Genomic DNA, 16,751 nt, shown 5'->3' on the forward strand with positions numbered 1-16,751 from the left:
TTCAAGAAAACGGCGCTTTAAATCGGAGCTTCGGCTCTTGCCTTGGCGTTGCTCGAGGAGCAAGCAGAGCGATTGGAGGTGCAAAATGTGCTTGAAGAGATAACACAAAGCCAATTCCGGCGTCGCTTTTGTTTCTATGAACGAAGAGGGCGTTGGTTCCGCGGCGAACTCTACAGCACCACTTCGTGCCAGCGAGCCATTGAAATGTTCTTATTGCTTCTTAAAAAGCGCCACTGATTCCGTCATTTCCTTTTTTTCTTGTCGCTGACCGCGACACCACCTAGTGACCACGCAGATATACTGATAGTTATAAATTGTAGTAGTCATAGCCATTACTATTTGAGAACGTGTTTAAGCGAGAGAAGAAAAAAAAATGAATTTTCATGTCAAGGTTTTATTCCCTGGAAGACGACAAATATCTCGTTTTGTATTATATTTTCTCCAATCAGACAAGAAACCAAGGACATGAACTTCCGGGGAGTTCACCGCTTGCCGATTGGTTGCTCTCTCCCTCCCATTCTAAAAAAATATTGTATACTGCCAGCTTTGTGACTTTTCAACAACTGAACAGAAGGCGTTTTGAACAAAAATCTGCTACCGTGCCCAGGATGCAGAGTTCAGTGTCGCACGATCCAATCTAGCAATACATAATAAGATTTCAATGATGTGACATAGAAATTAAGCAAAACGCATGTACTGTCGTCGATGGCCGTCATCCTTTGAAATGAATGTCATGTGTGCACGTCATAACCTGTAATAAATGTCATGAATCTCTATCATTCTTGTCATGTCCTTTTGTGCATGCCATACAAGTTATACATGTTGTGATATGATACCGTAAATCGAGTGACCACGTTGGCATCATGACAGTGCAAGAAACTAGATCTTGGTAGTCATGATATGGTGCCATGCATTTCACGTCATGTCGTGCATCCAGGTAACGCATATTATAATTAAATCCGGATGAATTGATCTGTAGTTAAATAAAAGACAACTGCGGCATCACTGTGGCGTAAGAACATAGATATACAGAGACAGACAGATAGAAGGAGAGTCAACCAGCCTAAGATAGGCAAAATGTGAGAAAGAAGCATGTAATCGCTGTCCCATGTTTGACTCCTGCGCGCGAGATGAGTGCTTTTACCGCATACACTTTGAACAAGGTATCAGAAATATTCATTACCCTGCTCCATTTGTGAGTTTTAGAGGGACACTAACAACGCTAAGCTAGACGCGTCATGTTCTGCTCCAAGCAGACGACGTGCACGGTTGCAACGTCATTGACAGGAGCCTGTCGTTATTTTGACGTCAATAAAAATGTGACCGCGCCTTGCGGTTACCAACGTCGGCACGGCGTCGGCCAAGTTCGTGCGGGACACTAGAGGGACACTAACAACGCTAAGCTAGACTCGTCATGTTGTGCACGAGAAATGGTAGAGTAGATGGCGTCATGTTGAAACACCAGCTTAAAACACAACGGCGTGTGGTGCGAAGGCAGCTGCGGTGTAAGTCTACCCCGATGAGTGAGCGTAACTGCGCAGAAAGCCTTGCCAGCTTGCTAAACCGCTCTTCTCAATTAAAAGATGCTCTATGTCTTTACATTTGCAAACTGCTTTTCACTAGTCATAGTAATTTTCATACCAAAATATAAATTCCGTCGGTTGAAATCAAGTCTGAAATGTTCTCAAGGAAAACTAATCAAAGAATAGGACGTTTGTTAACCTTGTCTTCAGTCGACGTTGGCACGCGATCGTGCGGCGGCCAAGGCGACGAGACATAATAAGCTGACTCCGCATGATATCATATCCTTCACGAAATCAATGATTCGATCTCATATTCTTAGGCATCTCCAATGTAATCTGAAAGAGCGGTTCCCGACTATAAGATTCTACTAAAGTTTCAGGAATTTTAGGACATTGGTGCCGGTATATATTCAGTAAAATGACTGCATTTGATGTGGTTGCCGACCGCGTCCGAGTAACGTAACAGACTATGCAATAGAGTGTTACTGACGTGATTTCTGCCCCAGAAACGCTTTTGCAATATCATACTTTTTCTTTCGACGCCAGCTTGGCTAGATATTTTAACATGCCAGCGGCATCGCTTATTGGTGACCTTGGCTACGTCGTCACATCGAAAAACAGGGAAAAACAGTCCCCTTCATTTTAACACGGCCGTCTAGTTTCCTTTCTATCGCAGTTTTAGAAAAATTCGGCAAAATATCACTGGTTGAAGGTGAAATGTCACTGACAGGGAAGCAAGCCATACGTAAAAGGATCAATATTTTGCATGAGTACTCTCCCATACCGTAGTACTAGACAATCTATGAATTTTAGCGAAGCTAAATATTGTGCGCTAGTATCAGTGGAGCCAGCGGCGAAGCAAATGTGCGAGAGTGGGTTTCCGGTTTTCATAGCTATATTGTGCTTAAAGATGGCAAAACGACGTATCCACTCAAACGTGGCAAACTGCTACAAAGAAATATTATATGGTTTCCTCGAAAACAAAGTCTCGTAGTCGAAAACAATTCATCCTGGTGCATGTATGAAACAACAGCCTTTGCCGTTTTGTGTTTTCTAATAAGAAAACAAAGAAAAACGACGAAATTAGTGCAAAGGCACAAGGCATTTTTACAGCAAAGCTGTCAATCGGCCCATACGCTGGCCGATTCCGAAATTTTGCAATGCCAGCCCGACCCGCAGTCGAGGTGAAGTGCGCCAATAAGGTGCCCACGTACTGCGTTTCGCTGGTCATCCTTTTTCACAGTGTGGAAGGCCGCCTTGTTTTTTAAAACATGAAATGCTTTTAGCTCCAGTTATCGGCTTCGTTCAAGTGACCTTTAGCCGAAAGCAAGAGCCGTTATGCTGGCACTCAAACGAGCACATCCGGGCAAATTGCGAAATCTAAACGGGATCATCCAATCAACCAGTCAAAGCTTAACAAAATCCGAGCTCTGGCCTCAACCCCTTTGTACAGGACCGCATCCCATAAGAGAGTTGCTGCAAACAAGTTACCAAAAATATAGCTTCTGAGTTCTTCCTAATGTTGTTTACAATGTTACTTAAGCTGTAACTTCCTGTACGCTGAAGTTTTATTTGTCATTTCCAATAGGCGACGTTCAATAGCCAGGTACAGGGCCCCATACTCCATCAGCTTTTGGCTCTGAGCGCTGTTCTGTACGCCAGCGGTCCGTGAGTTCCGTGGCACGGGCATTGTGTAGCGTACTCAGCGCGGTGGCTTAGCACTAATGGGGTTCCTCTGCAAAGCAGGAGATTGCGGCGAGAAATCGCGGCCGCGGCGCCCGCATTTCGATGGAGGCGAAATTCAAAAACGCTCATGTCCCGCACATTTGGGGCCGGTTAAAGATTTCCTGGTGGTGAAAATTATTTCGGAGCGCCCGCCCCACCCTCCTGTGGCTTGCCTCACAATCAAATCATGATTGTAGGAAGTAAAACCTCAGGATTCAGTTCATTCTTCTGACTGGGCAATGCACTCTGTCTCCCTGGTGACGTTCACAGCATGACGTGCCTCCTTCGATTGGTTTTCGTCTTCTAGCTGGGCAGTGCCCATATTGACCAGCGCACAATTGGCGCGGTGCGGTATGGTGTGGTGGGTAAAGTGTGGTGGGTGAGGTGTTGTGGGTTGAGCGTGCCGTTGCGAACATTCTCTACAGATATTTTAAGATTGTGGCTCCAACTAATCTGGTTTTCCGTTTGCCATGTCCAGGCTAAGATGCACTCTCAATTGCGGGACAGCCAGCAATTTATTTACTAGAGCTGCGGCCGCTAGCTACATTTTTAGAATTATTTCTTTCTTAAAACAGCGTACATCACATAATAAGCGTTCAGCGCCTAGACGTAATCATTATGCGAAAGCAAGACTCATACAAAAAATAATGTTTCGGACAAGATACCACACGCTTGGAATACATCAGTTGAAAAGGTCACTTTAAGGAAGCTAAAAGTGGGGTCCATTGGCACCTTGGCGCCAGCAATGAATCAGTACGCCAAGCCTCAAGCTGTTATTCTCGTCATTAGCTACATCAGAAGTATTTCTTGCTCATGTTTGAACTGCTCTTGACTTATGCACTTTCAGCGACTTTTGATGGTACAATTAGCCTATTAGTCGCCTGCGTATTTCCTTTGCATTTAAACCAGCAGGCGTAGAATAATTGCTACTAACGACTGAAAGCAGCGGCCAGATCGGAGGTCGTTGTGCGGAGCAGGCGTTCTTTGGCACCGCACGTACTTGGCTGAGGCCGTGCCGACGTTGTTAACCGCAAGGCGCGGTCACATTTTTATTGACGTCAAAATAACGCCAGGCTCCTGTCAATCATGTTGGAACCGCGCACGTCGTCTGCTTGGAGCAGAACATGACGCGTCTAGCTTAGCGTTGTTAGTGTCCCTCTAAAACTCAGAAATGGAGCAGGGTAATGCATATTTATAATATGTTGCTCAAACTGTATGCGGTAAACGCACTCATCTCGCGCGCAGGAGTCAAACATGAGACAGCGAATATATGCTTCTTTATCCCATTTTGCCTATCTTAGGCTGGTTGACTCTCCTTATATCTGTCTGTCTCTGCATATCTATCTATGTTCTTACGCCACAGTGATGCCGCAGTTGTCTTTTATTTAACTACATCAATTTATCCGGATGTAATTATAATATGCGTTACCTGGATGCATGACATGACGTGAAATGCATGGCACCATATCATGACTACCAAGATCTAGTTTCTTGCACTGTCATGATGCCAACGTGGTCACTCGATTTACGGTATCATATCACAACATGTATAACTTGTATGGCATGCACAAAAGGACATGACAAGAATGATAGAGATTCATGACATTTATTACAGGTTATGACGTGCACACATGACATCCATGTCAAAGGATGACGGCCATCGACGACAGTAGGTGCTTTTTTCTTAATTTCTATGTCCCATCACTGAAATCTTATGCACTGCTAGACTGGGTCACTAGGTATGTGCTTGTAGTCGTGCATTTGATAGCAATTCATTGATCTCAGATCATGAACGGATTTCGAACATGTCAGTTATGTTCATGTTAAGAGACGCGATGACATCCATGCCGTGCATGTTATTCTTCTGTTATACACACTCGTCATGTGCATTTGTCGTGACATTAGAGTCATGTTCTACGTCATAACATATAATTAATTACATGCGTCCATGTCATACAAATGATGTCCGCATTTCATTTCGGGCATGCAATCTCCTGTTTATTTTTTGAGTGTCACGCGATGTATCTCATGTCATTTTTGCCATTACAGTCATCTATGTCGTTTATGAAGTTATGCGACGCAAGTAATATCACCTAGGTTATTACACGTTAGGCGTGCATATGAGTCATGCCTAATGAGTCATGCCAAGCAAGCAGTGGGTTGCAAAGTTGATGTCATTAAACGTAAGGAAAAGGGGGCATTGCGTCCCTGATGTTGCCTTCTCTCAATCAAATCGGAAGATTAAAGGTCATTTTAGACCTCGTGATGGTGTTCGGCAAGTAGATGCGCGATCGGCGAAAGGAAAAGGTATTCGCAGTTTGGGTGCCTTAGGTTTTTAGCGGAGCTTTTTGGTGCATAATATATTTTGCGTGAGCAGCAAGAAAATTACTTCAAAAGCCGGGGGCAGGTTGTTCTCTCGGCTCCCAACAAGTTATCACGTTTATGCAGGCTGAGCCACCGTGACGAAGCGACGACCAAGAAGTTCAAGAACAAACACGTAAAAAATTCGTCGATTGCCACAGCGATGTTGTGTACAACATCCTTCTGACGTGTGGTCTCTCGTGTATCGGACAGACAGGGCGTTGTGTTAACGGCCGTCTCTGAGAGCATTCAAGCTCGTTCAGAGCCGGCCAAGAAAGCGATATTGCTTGCACGTGCTGACGTGCAGCAAACCAGATGTTGCGCGTAACACTATATTGAAGCCATAGGAGAATCGCCTTATGCGTGAAATATTTGAAGCCCACGCTATCCACCGAACAGACAATTGCGTCAGCATCCCCATCAGTCAGTTTGAGAAATATGAAATTTGTCTAGCTTAGATAACAGATAGGCACTCATACCTCGATAACCATATGTGCATTCGCGTCAGTACATATGTTCTGTGTATTTTCGAATAAATCATATGTTGATAGTCTGCGCTCGTGTTTGTTTCCTTCCTTTTCCGGTCTTCGCGCAATTCACCATAAAGACACTAAGGATTTTCGGCTCTAACCTAGATGGCACTAATAAATAAGAGGCTTACTCTATCGGCACGCAAGCATAGGAATAGGAACGAGCATAGGAACGAGCATAGGAGTGCTCGTGTACGGGCAACAACACGCATCCCCGAGACATCCAAATGCCAGTCATTATAGAATGTTTGCATCAGTTACCGGCATAGTTCTCGTATATTTCAAGTTTACTGTGCCAGGCCTGTGTGTAGCTTTTGTATGATGGCATACATCCCAATCGATAAATACGCCAGACCATGTCTGGTCATTTTTATCGTTTACTCAAGAACAGTTCCTTCAAAGGGAGGGCACAAGTTGCGAAACAAGTGTATAAAAGCATGATAAACAATACTTGCTTAAAAATTGAATAAATAGGCATGGTGTTGCTATTCGGTGTGATTAAGGAGTGCTCGTCTTTATCATGCGATCATAATGAGCGTTGGCGGACAGACGTCCCATTTTTGGATGATGTATTCCTAACTGATGTTGTTGCATCGATCGGTCGTCGTAGGTGAATAAAACAAATGAACAGACTGAATTCGGAGCACAGCTCACCATGTCAATGGATGTTCAAGTGGGACGAGCCCACTGGTCCCTTGAGTGAATTGCGGTGTTCTCCTAGGCGCATGTTGAGGCACCGGCCAGTTTGCCTGTGCTATGTACATTTGCACAAATAAATTTTGGACATCTTTAATTAAGCAAGCCTCTACTGCCTGGATGCCTTTCCCAATTTGTTTGTGGAGTGCTATGTGCATATATTTCGAGCAGAAAAAAAATGGGCCGCATATGCACAACAGTTCACAATTGAATTGACAAATACAACGAGGCAAGCAAGGCCTACTTGATTAAAGATACTACCACATTTGTCCAGCGTGTGTTAGAGGCAGCGTACTGTATTCGCTTCACATGTGGTCAAATGTACGTAGGGAAGATTGGCCGGTGCCTAAATATTTGCCTATGAGATCCCTATATTATGTTCAAATGACCACTATGCTTGTCCGACTTGGCCATGCACTACTGCAATGGGGCTTCAAGCGAGATTAAGATTATATATATTTTTTCAACCATGGTTGAACATTGGCAACAGAAATCAGTGAGGCATAAGACATTTATAAGAAAGCGTGCGAGTCAGCCCCCAATATCAATGCAGGAAAAAAGACGTCCTTTCTAGGTGACACGAGACAGAAATTGGGCCTTGCCTATTTACTTATTTTTTTATGCCAACACCGTTTATCGTGATTCTATGCTTTGTATTCCGTTTCATATTAACTTGTGCATATACAAGCGCACATCCAGTACTATATTTTTATACCCTTCAATCAACTTAAACAGTAAGTTCTTAGCCTTGGACATTTATAATTTCCCTTCCCTTTCTATGTAGATTTGGCCTGAAAAATTACATAAATGGACGGGCAAACTGAAGCAGACACTACAAGCTTCATCTAGCGGACACGGATGGTTCTCAGGTGTGCACAAATACAGTGATAGGTATCTGATGGAATCTTGTAGCGTGTGCGCACAAGCTTAGACATTGCTGCAGTAGACACAGACTCGCAACTGCTACAATACCTACCTACATGAATGGGGACAGCTTGAAAGAAGATAAATAAAGGGAGAGGAAATACAACAAGCTTATTAAAAAACACCTCACTACTGAAGTAACTGCAGTACAGTGAATACTGATCTTGCTACTTCATTTCAAGGAGTTAAAGCTATTCTAATGTGTATTTGCCAGTGGGAGTTATTCTGAGAACGAGACAGAAATAATTGTAAATCTCAATGTTAAGCAATGGTATTCACGCTGCATGCTTAGACCTGCGACATATTTTGCACACTACACTTCAACTTCTTACATGGACAAAAACTGCACATGCGCATAGCATAAGCAGAACAAAATGAAAATAAATGCTGCAACATAGGAAACAGATTCAAACCAATAAAACCAAAAGAAGAACTGAGAAATATATTGTGTAGTAACGGAAATAAAATTTAACTTGCAGCTAAACGAGTGACGCGAATAACATACCAAACATCAGGACATGTTAGGTTTAGTTTCATATAGAACGTGATAATATGTCCATATTGTCTACGATCGCAAATAAGCAGCGACTGAAATGAAGTTGCATAAATATTTAGCGTATTTAGTAAGCTGCGTCAACTAATATGTCGATAAACTTGTCGACGATTGATACCGAGATTCTACTTTCGAGAACACGTACACTTAATATACACCTGGCATGACCATCCAGATTACACGCCGTGCTGCTGCAGGCATGTCTACGGGTTCCTTGCATTTCCGGGGGCTGCTCTGTTATCTGGACAGTGTTGTGGGTCATGGCCTCGCCAATGCAAAATGGATTTTGTGTTAACTTATAGCTGTGGCATGTAAAAAGTCACGAAGACAATGTCTCCTCTAGTGCAGGGTGGCAACAGAGCACAAATGGAAGCCATTAATGAATGTCAGGATAATAGGAACCCCTCGAACAAAGTAAAATTTTGAGCATGCACGCAGCAGCAGCGCAGTACAAGAAATGTCTGCTTACATACCAGTTCTAGAGTTTCTTTCATGACTTAGTTTAAGCAAGTTTCCCCTGTCATGTTTAGTTACGTCAAAGTTACGGCAACACCCCTTGTCTTGAAAAAAGAAGCTGCACTAGTAGCAAGCTCTGATTGCTTACATTTCTTTCCCTGATAGTGCTCGCAAGCCGAAAGCATTCTAAGCAGAGATTATTGACAGCGTCAAATACTTTATAAGCGATAAAACGTTACTGCAGTAAGAATCGGTCAAGAGCCAGATGAGTAGTTATCATGCAACTTCAGCAGAAAAGCGAGAGCTCACGCACAGGCGCGCATGATGAACACGATTATTTCCGAACGTAATCTTTCTAATCGCAAGAAAATGCGTATCAAAATTTACAGTTTTGCATTAAGGCAATATATTTGCATAACTAAATTTGCATAACTAAAGCGCTCAGGAAGCATCACCACAGGTTTCACTGTTGTCATGCGAGTTATATTTACTGCGTTCGCATGGCACTCCATGCCCACAAGAAGATCAAGCTCAACACATGCGTAATTAGCAAGCACAGTTACTCATCTTTCAAATGATATGACACGGTACAAAAGCGACATACGGATTGCTGCTGCTGCGCTATTACTCCCAGCATACCTGCTTTCGCGTAGTGGATGAGCCGTGGCACGCTAATAATGCGCATTTTCTTCGCGACGTCCACCCAACTTTCCATGACTACCGAGACAAAGGGAACGCACTCCATGGCATGAACATCGTTTGTCCACATTGTGCTGGCGCGACAGGCATACGACGAGTTTGTAGGGAGACACACGCTATCTTCTGGCACTTATGCACATGCGAACTACGCGACATTTCAATAAAACAAACACAAAAAACTGATGATCAGACAAGCACATCGTTGCAGCTTGCACACCCGACCGGCAGATTGAAAACGGAACAGGAACAGGCTGGATGGACGGATGCTATGAGCGTTCTGTTTGAAACGGGGCGGGGGGGGGGGGGCGCCATCAAGAAGTCGCATGGGGCCCTCGTCATCTGTGGACTTGTGAGGCTGTTGTTGCTTCCGTGATGCCATTTTGGCCTTCGTGAAAGAACCACAAATCAGTGTATATTTTACGCTATAGTTTAGCATAGAAAGAAATTCTATGACGCATTTTCAATTTTGAATTACTTCTAATCTCTGCAGCGAGTAAAAGCATGGCCTTCGAGATTCGAAAATATTATCCTTATAGGAAGCCATCGCTGTGGCGTTATTTGAATGATTTGCACTTCGGTAGCCTCTCTTAAATCCAGTGACTTACATTTTCCACGCCTCTCCGTGCTACGTGGGCACTTACTCTATCCTAAATAACTTACTGCTGTCGTTAACATCAACTGTACAGCCTCGGAGATTGCTGACGCGATCTCCGAGGTACACTTGTGCAGTCTGCGATGTTTCAGGGTGCGTTGCTGCTGTGTCAGTCGGAAAGCATCAAATGTGCTCGTGTGGCGCAGGTTTTTATTGTGCGCGGGTTGCGCTCCTGTCGTCCGTGCCATCAGTGTTTATCGTGCAACCCACAAACATTCCTCGAAAAACCCACATATCTCTGCAGGGTGCACGTGTCCTATAAGATTTATGCCAGAAATGTGCGCCGGCTTACGATGTGCTTGCAACCAAGTACTACAGTGAATTCCAGTGAACAGACGTGGCCACTTACGCGCAGTTTTCTTTGCCAACCTCATGCCAATCATGTCAATCTGCACAATTGTCGGTTGCCACTTAAAGACGAGTAACACAGCCAAGAAACCAAACTACGCAAAATCAAGCATACGCTACAGGTCTGCACTGTTTGCTAGAAGTGGTAGCGGGGCAGCACAAACTCACAGTGGTCTTAAAGAAAGCCAGTGTTTTGTGCTGAGCCCGGATAAATCGGAATCGTTGCCAGAGCATGCATTACCTCCTTTATTTATTTAAGCAATATATTCATGTTTCGTGACTGCACAAGGGACTAAAAACACAATACTAGGCGCTGATGCTATGTTATATGGTTTTCTTCGTTTTTGTCACTTAGACTGGCTCCAACCTTGAATCTATACCTCCCCCACCAAAGGCCAACGGTTCGATTCCCACCCTAGGTCATGGGCCCCAGTGCCTTAATTAACGATATCTTGATTATGCGTGCTTTAATTACCATTGCATTTATTAACACAATAGGTCGTTGGTTCGAGTGCCTTAACTCCATCCTATTTAACAGCGTCTTTAAAACATCGCCTTCATTAACACCAAAGATCCTGACGTAATAGTTCTGCGGAAACCCGCAAGGTGGAGGGAAGTAATTTATGAAGGGAAAATTATACATCCACCCATTCGTAACAATTGCTACAAAGGAAACCCATACGAGTCCCGGACCAGGACGAATTTTTCTTTAACTGCGAGGCTTTTCTTTCGAGGAACCCGTATGGGTTTCCTTTGTAGCAATTGCTACGAAAGGGTGGTTGTATCATTTTCCCTTCATTAATTACTTCCCTCCACCTAGCGGGTTTCCGCAGAACTATTACGTCAAACAATTGCCTTTGCTTCGAGTTGTCGATGAATTCGACTTCGCCCTGCCATCCGCTAGCCGCCTGGTTAGCTCAGATGGTAGAGCGGCTTCCCCGGAAAGGCGGTGGACCCGGGTTCGACTCCCGCACCAGGACGAATATTCTTTTAACTGCGAGGCTTTTCTTTCGAGGAACGCGTATGGGTTTCCTGTGTAGCAATTGCTACGAATGGGTGGATGTATCATTTTCACTTCATTAACCAAAGGTCCTGGTGTCGACTCCCACCGAAGGTCGTAGGTTCAAGAGTCTTAATTAACAATATCTCAATAAACTGGGTCTTAATTAACGTCGCCTTAACTAACAACAAAGCTCGTGGACTCGGCAACCACCAAAGGTCGCAAGTGCCTTAATTAATCAGGTCTTAATTAACATGGCCTTCATCCCCAACGAATGGCGTTGGTTCGAGTGGCTTAATTGACTATTAATAATTACCTGTGCTTAATTAACATCGCCTTTGATCGCTTTTGACATTAGCAATAACAAAAAGCTGTCGGCTCCTCTCCTGAGAAGTGTTAATATGTATTGCCATTTGAGTCTCTCATGCACTTGTGATGCTAAGGAGCATTAGACGATGTATTTCTAATGGCTGTCTGATATCACACTAGGAATGCATACTGTTCTAATCAGAAACTCATCGTAGATTTTCTTAAGGACTTTGCAATTTATAATAAAAGTGGTCGCGATCGCCTGCAACTCCGCGGCATATTTGTACACGGCCGCGTGCCCTTAAAAATATAGAAATTAAACGCAGTTCGTGCCACCGATTTAAGCTCATTGTACATTAGAAGGCCGGTATGATAGTCGCGCAAACGACAGTGAACCTTTAACTTTGCCCTCGCAGAAAACCTCCCGATTGGAAAGTTTGCACTTAAATATTGCCAGTTAAGGCAAATATTTTCGTATCATCCATTGGAGGAAAGATGAAAGCGCGAAAGATGAAAACAGGCGTGTTAACAAACCAGCGCTGAGTGACAATTCAGTTTATTTTTGTAGAAAAGACCGTGCATGTATACACCGGCTAACTGTACTGGCCGTGTGCACAACGATATACGAAAAATTAACAAGAAAAAAAGATAGTATCAGGTCCCATTGCGTACGCATATGCGAAATCTTGGTCATCAAGCGACCTCTGGCAAGCTTGAACCCATTTTCCCCCACAAAAGCTGCAATTAACTACATATTAATAGCTTTCCACACAGGTTACCCATGACATGGCCTGATATTCTAGAAATATTGAATAGCTAACACCTTTAGCTATCTCAGAGAAGGAGGAAAGCTTTGCCATCATTTATTATAACGCTTCTAATGAAGCAAGCATCCAGGGTTAAGCAATTTTCATTCATCCCCTAACGAACCTCCAAATTTCTATTAAGCACAAAAATTCCCTATATTACCTATAAATTTATATTATGGGTGTTACGCAGTTCATTAAGGACCCTCCTAAACACGCATATACTCTTTTAAGGAGTTCTAATTACATTACCAGTTTCTTTGTCAGACAACTTACGCACGAAGAACCGCAAATTCGGTCGAGAAAGAATTTGAGCTCTAACGTTCGCCATTTAGGATGCAATGCCATCTATAGACATAACACTAGTAATAACACTAGCAGAAAAAAAGTGTGTAATGGAGTACACTCCACTCACGAAAGTGGAGAAAAACAGTAGTCAATTTAGAGGACAATTTTCGTGAGAATGCCCTCATAAAGTGTGGAAATTTTGATTATATCGAAAAAATTATTAAAAAATAAGCACTGAGCAGGAACTAGCGTAAATAAAGTCGAAGATAATTTTGTTTCGACTCACTGTAAAATGCTGCAGTTTCCACTGTACAAATTTGCTGCCGCAGGCAAGATCGCACCGTTTTTTACTGTTCATAGCTAAAAAAAAACTTCCGAGATTAGTATTTTCCCACGTGGCAAATTTGTCGCTAGCTGGCTTCTTAGCTGCTTAGTTGTGTTTGGAGGGGCTGGCATATGTTTACACCTCCGTAGACTGCATTTAGTAATGTTCAGCAGGCATTTGCGTTTACAGCGCCAGCAACGTGAGAGCCGCATATTGGGACGCTTCCTTTAGGAATTTATGGCACTGTGTGCCACTTAGAAAAACGTTCGTACATTTTGAAGCCTTTTTGAGGAAGCAGGAACTGAAGGCCTCGTACAGAAATCGTCGAGGCGCACCTTTCTACGGCGGTTTCATCTGCGATAAGAAATGAGGATTGGCTCCACACACGTGGAGACGAGGCTTTCCTGTATAGCACGTGGCAGTGCTGGATAGAATAGCGACCGTTGGAGGTGGGTGTACACGACGCATGTGAAGCATAGGCAGGAGCCGGGCCCGACGTATCTTCTTCGGAAAATAGCTGCATAGCAAAGTAAGTATTACTTCTGGCTGGTTTGCTTTGATCTTTTAAACACGTTCGTTTGCTCCAGTGGGTGAGTCTACTCATACAAATCAAATGCGGTCAGTCAGTTCCCTAATTAAGTAATTTTTCCTAGCAGAATGTTGCGACTGTTCAAATCAGCAATGTTTTGAATGCGGCTCTAATGTTACACGTGAAATACGGATAAGTAGGGCGTAAGCACACTGTGTGAAATAACTGAAGTGTTGGATATATACATCCGTTCAGTTCTAAGAGCGTGTACCCAAGTCAATATACCTTCGCGCAAAATATAAGATATATATCTTATATCGTGCGCGAAGGTTTACTAACGCGGGTAACGCTCTTGAAACTGAACGAGCAGTCATACTGCTGAGCGAGTAAGAATCAGAGAAGTTAAGGCATCTCTAATTACTTGGAATTGTTAAAAGTATATTACCTCAGTGATTACAATGCAAACACCGTAAAAATATTCCAGCAGGTAAGAGCCTCCTTGCCATCAGGTTATACAACCACAACAAACTAGCACAGCTATATTAACCTAAAGTTTTAGTTGTTTCCCAAGTGCAAACTTTGATCTGTTCTCATATTATAAAACGTACTGGCAATCTGACTACCCCACTAGATTCTCGATTTCGCCAAAAAGAGTCGCAGTGTATCTAGTATGAAAATTCTTCCAATGAGATAGTAGCCGCAACACAATGGAGCTTTTATCACCAAACTCTGGCACGTTATATTATTACCAGCTAATTTCCTTCGCAAACCATACAAAACACTTCGGCCACAATATACTTTTCACTGTATTCTAGCCAACATATCAGCCTTCTTTTATGATTAGGTTAGTCAGTCTCTGCGCAACTTAAATATGATATTTGTTTTTGATATTGTTAGTTTTGAAATCACAACAAACACCACAGTGCAACACTTGTTTTCAAAACCTTTTGATCACTAAGCAATCTGGTTTAATGATATACTTTTTGAGCTGATATAACATGATATAATGTATCAGCGAAATATTTCTTGTCCAGCAGTGCGCCGAAACTTGCAAAGTACTGGGGGCCTTTTATTAAGTGATATGATATATTTATATCGTACCAGTGAGACAATAGATGGCAGTTTTCGCTACTGGTATTCAGCGTCGTGTAATATGTGAAGTGCATTTAAATAAATAGTAATACTAGAATAGTATATTTAGACTATGCAGTTTCCCTAACTAGAAATATTCCCTAATAACGTAGAAAGCATAGAGGGTGTTTCAACGAACACTTTCAAACTTTTTTAAAGGTTGCCTATGGCAGATAGCTCAATTCTAGTAAATGAGCCTGTCTGCTTGAAGCAGCGCACACTACTTGCACAAATATTGCAATGCAAAATCGAGTACTTAACAAAAATTCTCTAATTCGCTTTCTAGCTAATTATCTTACGACCCATATTGCTATTTACAAATTCTAGCAGCGGACTTCGCAAGGCGGATCCCCTTGGAACGAATCCTCAGTACGACACCAATTTCGATATGTCCCCGAACTTTGCGGAGAAATGCATTGGCGTTCCAGTCACTTGTTTGCGTCAGTGCATGAAACGACGTTTTCTTAACAAATTAACTAGAACGCCAATGCCTTTCTCCACAAAGTTCGGGAATGTGTATCTCGAAACTGGTGTTATCTTCAAAATTCGTTCCAAGTGGATCCGCTTTGCGAACTCCATGGCTAGAATTTGCAAATTACAATATGGGCCATATTGTAATTAGTTAAAAATTAAGTAGTGAATTTCAATTATTTGTCGAATTTGCATCTCAATTTCTCGTGCTACTACTCCACCGCTTCGAGTAGACCATCTCATGAACAGGAATTTTGATATCTGCCGCAGGCAACTCTTAGAGATTTTTGAAAGTGTTCACTGAAACACCCTGTAAATGAACGCCCATGGCTATCTTTCTCGGTGAAATAGTTATCATAGCTTTCCACTATATAAAGTGACATTCAAGATAAGATATTCCACGTCTGCCTGTTATACTGTATCCATAAATATGGCAATATATACCAGACCACGCAAAGTGAGACTTGTTAGGAAGCATGCTAAGTATACGTTGAGCTATAGCTAAATAAATTAAGGATGGTTCGAAATAATTTTCTGCTGGAATTTGTCTACTTTCTCCAACAGGTCTTCCAATATGAGGCAAGGTCTCGCCACTTTATTATTACTTGGTCTTGTAGTCCCCTACACTGACTCGCAACCCGAACCACCACCAGGTCTGTACCATACGCTAGTTTGTACGAAGCCCGACATACAAACATGCACAGATTTGAAGAGTTTGCATTGCACGTAGTGGTACAGTTTGATAATGTCAAAAACATGTGATAAGCCTATGGTTGTAAATTCAATTGAAGCGACTTTTGGTACCGTTGTTCTGTGATCGGGCTTTTCTGAACCTCAGTTGCTGCTTTCTTGAACCCTTTCTTCGCGGTTATTCGTATACCACAGATACATTACAATTCAAATTTGTTTTCGTGTAACAGAAAATAGCCTGTGATAGTTGTTCCTTGCATGCAATAGCCGATATTAAGAAAGCATTGTACAACGCAGTTGCATATTTTAATAATGATATATGTGGTTTTAATATAATGTGAAATCGCAGTACATCGCTTCATATTATGTGTTAGATTGCGTTGTTATTCTAGTGCGTTCAGGTTCTGCGTTCTTTCTTGGTAGTAATTATGCGTACACCCCTGGCAGTTCTCAACCGCAGGCGTTGTGCGTGAAGCGGTGCGTCTTCTGACCACATCTTGCAGCTCGCTGAGTTCCATGGCCAAGGAAGAGGCCGTGAGGGCGTGCACGTGATTACGAAATGACTGAACCTGTTGTCTGATGCCATGAAGGGAGCAACAAAAACGCCACGGTTTTGCCCAAAAGGCAAAATATTTATGGGATGATTAGATTATCGGACTAATACACGAAGCTTGGCCTACAGCTTTATTCCGATGTGAGTTTTTTTGCAAGCAGACGCTCTCTCCGCTGCCCGCA

Source organism: Dermacentor variabilis, chromosome 7 (genome assembly GCF_050947875.1).
Source record: "Dermacentor variabilis isolate Ectoservices chromosome 7, ASM5094787v1, whole genome shotgun sequence".
NCBI lineage: Eukaryota > Metazoa > Arthropoda > Arachnida > Ixodida > Ixodidae > Dermacentor > Dermacentor variabilis.